The sequence below is a fragment of the Pteropus vampyrus genome, unplaced genomic scaffold (genome assembly GCF_000151845.1).
Source record: "Pteropus vampyrus isolate Shadow unplaced genomic scaffold, Pvam_2.0 Scaffold41, whole genome shotgun sequence".
In the NCBI taxonomy this organism is placed as follows: Eukaryota; Metazoa; Chordata; class Mammalia; order Chiroptera; family Pteropodidae; genus Pteropus; species Pteropus vampyrus.
This window is the reverse complement of record NW_011888822.1, coordinates 2,151,241-2,156,446: the sequence shown is the minus strand read 5'-3', so window position 1 is coordinate 2,156,446 and position 5,206 is coordinate 2,151,241.

The window sequence follows — 5,206 nt, the reverse complement described above, 5'->3', positions numbered from 1 at the left end:
AATACGATCTCGAAGAGATATCTGTACTCATGTTCATTGCAGCATCACTCATAATAACCAATAACTAAGTGTCCATCTCTGGATGAACAGATAAAAATGTCACACACACACACACACACACACACACACACACACACACAGAAATATTATTCAGCCATGAGAAAGAAGGAAATCCTGCCTTTTGTGACAACATGGATGGGCCTTTAGGGCATTATGCTAAGTAAAATGAGTCAGAGAAAGAACAATACTGTATGATTTCACTTATATATGGAATCTTAAAAAGCTGAACTTAAACAGAGAGGAGAATGGTGGTTACCATATGCGGGGGGCGGGGGACAGGGCACGAGGTGGGAGAAATGATGGATATGTTGGTCAGAGAATATAAACCTCCACTTATAAAATCAATAAATTGTGAGGATCTATGTATAGCAATGTGATTATAGTTAATAATACTGTATTACTCCTTGAAAGTTGCTAAGAAAGTAGATCTTAAATGTTTTAACCACAAAAAACAAATGGCAGTTATATGATGTGATCGAGGTGTTAGGTGGTAATAATTTCGCAATATATAAGTTAATCAAATCAACACATCGTATACCTTAAACTTACACAATGTTATAAGTCAATTATATCTCAATAAAAATGGGAGGAATTATTTATTTTTTGAAAAGTAAAAGAGACTTCTTGTCTTGACAAAATGCTATTAAATTAATCTGAATGGAGAAGATTTAGTCAGAAATTCAATCGACAGCTTCTTCAACTTAATAATAAACCCATTTAATTCTTATTTTTATGTGAAAATATGAGTTTCGTTGTACTCATTAGAGGATTCTCAAAACCTCTGGAAACATCTTCCTTTCCGCATATCAAACAAGAGCGCACTAAGAAGTTAAGGGATCATTTTAGAAGATCAAATTGTTTTAAAAAAAAGTTCTGAAATTTGCCACTTCCATCAATATATAAAGTGGACATTTTGAAACATAACAAAGAGTGATATGATATATCATTAACCTAATATCATTAACCTAATCATTCTTTCCTTGCTAATATTTAATAAATATTCATCTATAAATGTTACTTATATCATAATGCTTTATAAAGGACATATATTACTTGCATTAATCATGGATTTTTATTAAACTTCTTGCTCAGTGTATTCCTGTCCATATCATAACTGTCGCTCCTTATTCCTTGCCAAGAGAACCTGACTTAGTTTGGAGAGGTAATAGAGCCAGCCTCAATCCTGCTCACTTTGTCAGATGTTTGATTTCCCATCCTCCTTTGCAACTAGCAATAGTCACACGTTCAAGTTCCAGCAAAAAGACAAGCAGAAGACTGCTTGGCAGGAAAGCGGGGAGATGCGGTATTCGAGGAAAGCTTACTTTTCAGGAATACCAGATATCTGCTTCTTGACAGAAGACTATGTCACTACTTTTAAGGTAATCTTGCCAGTCAAATTGTGTGAATCTGTGAATCTTATCAAGCTTCTAGATCCAACTAACAATTTATAGCCAATACAGAAGAAAGAGGAACATGTCAAATGATGTCGCAGGAATGAAATCGGCAAAACGCAGACCATGAAAAACTATAGGACAAATAGCCTTATTTCTTCAACAAATATATTGCAAAGAAAAAAATAAAAAACATAATCTATAGGTTCAAAAAATGATTTAAGAGCTATGTCAATCAGTTGCTGGGGATCCTGATTCAAATAAACTATTGAAAAAGTGTGCTATTTATGAATATCAGATATTTGATGATAGTGTTAAAAATTTTAGGCATAAACAGTATTGTGTTTATGTCTAAGTGAAGTAATCTTTTCGTTTAGATATACATGCTAAAATGTTTGTAAATGAAATGATAGTTATAACTGAGACTTGCTTCAAAATATCTCTATAGCCGGAATAGTAGGTAGGGATATAAATGAAACAGGCTTAGCAATTAGTTCGTTACTGAAGTTATTTGATGGGTACATAAAGTTTATGGCACTTATTGTCTACTTTGGTGTATGTTTGAAATTTTCCACAACAAAGTGTTTTAAAAGTGTGTGTATGAAGGCGTAGACTTAGCTGATTCTTTCCTTTCTCTCTCTTTTTCCTTACTTAGAGATGAGTGTGGTTGCTCGAGTCGTAGCAGCCTTCCTGCTAACATGACTTAAAAGCATAACGATGAGCGCAGCAAAGTAGAAAGATGGAAAAAAGCCTTTATTGCCATTCATGAACTGTAGACTGCTTAAGAACAAATTTCTATTTAAGCTACCGTTGGTAGAGTTGCCTTTACTTGTTGCTGAAAGCATCCCTAAGGATACAATTACAATGCAATAAATCTGACTTTCTCAAAACTGAGGTTTCAATTTCCTTTTCCATTATTATATAGCATATACAGTTTTATTATTAAAAATTAATATGTACTTTATATTAATGTATATTTTGAGTTTATCGTTATACAGATAATCTAAATATATATTGTATACAGAATATATCAAATTTTGCTTAATTTTCAAAGATTAAGGTAGAGTTTATAAATTCTAATGTAGAAAGATGTCCAAAACTGTGTTGTCCAAAATGATAGCCCAAAGCCAGAAATAACTATTTAAATTAATAAAAATTAAATGAAATTTAAAAATTTATTTCCTTAGTTGCACTAGCCACATTTAAGTGATCTACAGCCATCAGTGGCTAGTGGTTACTATGTTTTAGAGAGCAGATTTCCATCATTGAAGAAAGTTCTATTGGACAGCACTGGTCCAAGATATATTTGACAAAGGTGCAAAAGTAATTCAATGGAGGAAAGATAGCATTTTCAGTAAATGATGCTGGAGCAATTGGGTATCCACAGGTAAAAAATATTTATGTAATAAAAATAAAAGAATGAACCTACACTTAAAACTTACATATAAAAATTAACTGAAATGGATCATAGACTTAAATGTAAAATATAAAAGTATAAATGTTTTGAGGAAAAATGAGAAAACCTTCAGAATCTAGGGTCAGGCAAAGAGTTCTTATAGTTGACACCAAAAGCAAAATAAAAAAAAAAAAAAAAGAATATTTGATTAAATTTGACATTATCAAAAATTGAAAACTTTTAGTCTATGAAAGCTCATATGAAGAGATCGAAAAGATAAGGCACAGAGTGGGAGAAAATATTTACATAACATGTATCCAACAAAGAACTAGTATTAAAAACATGTAAAGACTTCTCAAAATTCAACAGTAAAATATAAATAAATGAATTAGGAAATGAGCTGAAGAAACAAAGAGGCATTTTGCCCAAGAAAATATACAGATATATATCAAATGAAATTTTTCTGTATCTTGAGTATATCACTGTCAATATTCTAGTTGTGACATTTTATCATAGTTTCATGAGATGTTACCATTGGGAGAAAGGGGCTTGGGATCTCTCTGTATTATTTCTTTTCTTTAAAAAGCTTTACTGAGATATAATTTACATATCATAAAATTTAAAATGAAAAAATGTACAAGCCACTTTCAGAGACTTTTAGTATATTCACAAAGTTGTACAACCATCACCACTATCTAATTTCAGATTTTCATCACCCTCCAAAAAAACCCTATACCTACTGAGCACTCACTCACTCCCCAGTCCCCATTCCCCTAGCCCCTGGCAACCCAAAACTGCTTTCTGGCCTACTACATAATCATGTCAATTAAAGCAGAAAAACCATTTGACAATATTTAACATCCATTCATGTTAAAAACTTTCACCCAACTAGAAACAGAAGGAATGTTTCTTAACATGGTAAAGGGCATCCACAAAAAACCCACAGCTACACTCACACGGGCTTGTAGAAGAATGAATTCTTTGCTCCCAAGACTGGCAACAAAAAAAGGATATCCACTCTCATCACTCTTTTCCAACATTATTCTGGACATCCTAGCCAGTGAAATAAAAGAAAGAAAAAAAGACATATATACTAGGAAGCAAGAAATAAAACTATCCCTATTTGCAGATGACATGATTGTCTATACAGAGAATCCCAAGGAGTCTACAAAACATTCCTAGTGCTAATAAGTGAATATAGCAAAGTCCTAGGATACAAGGTAGGTTGACCTACAAAAATAACCTGTGTGTCTACAAATGACAATGAATAGTGGAAAACTGAAATTCGAAAACATTTATAATATATCCAAAAAATGAAATACTTTGATATAAATCTAATAACATTTATACAGGATCAGTATACTGAAAAATAATATGCTGATGAAAACAAAGTAGAGCTAAATAGATAAGAGATATATCATGTTCATGGATTGGAAGACTCATTATAGTTAAGATATCAATTTTCAAAAAATTTATAGTTTTGATGTATTTCCAAATTATCAGCAGGACTTTTTCTAGATACCGACAAACTGATTCTAAATGTATGGAAAAGAAAAGGAAACAAATAGCTAAGTAATCGTGAAAAACAAGAATAAATTTGGAAGCATCCCACATTATTTGATTATAAGACATGCTATAAAGCTACACTAATCAAGTCAATATGTTATTAGTGGAGGTATAAACACACAGAACAATGAAATAAAATAGAAAACCCAGAAATTGACCCACATAAATATGACCAATTTTTTAAAAAGTGCAAAGGCAATTTGATATAGTCAGGAGAGACTTTTTTTTTTTCAACAAATAGTATTGGAACAATTGGACGTCCATATGCAAAAAAATAATGCTCAGCCTATACCTCACAGCTTTTCTAAAAATTAACTCCAAATGAATCATAAATCTAAATGTAAAATATAAAACAATTTTAAAATTTGACTAAATTATAAGAGAAAATCTTCGTGATCTTGAGTTAGACAGAGTTCTTCAATAACGCACAAAAAGCACAATCCATAAAAAAAGTATTGATAAATATAACCATCAAAATAAAATACTTTTGCTCTGCAAATGATATTGTTAAGAAAATGAAAAGGCCAGCTACAGATTCTGAGAAAATATTTGCAAATCACATATCCAGCAAAGGATGTGTATCTAGAATATTTAAAGAACTCAAAACTCAGCAATAAGAAAACAAGCAAAAATAAGCAAAATATATGAACATACACTTCACTGAAGAGTATATATGAATGACAAATAAATACATGAAAAATTGTTCAACATCCTAATTCATTATGGAAATACAAATTAAATCACAATAAGATATCACTGCACACCTATTAGAATGGTTTTTTAAAAAGGCTGA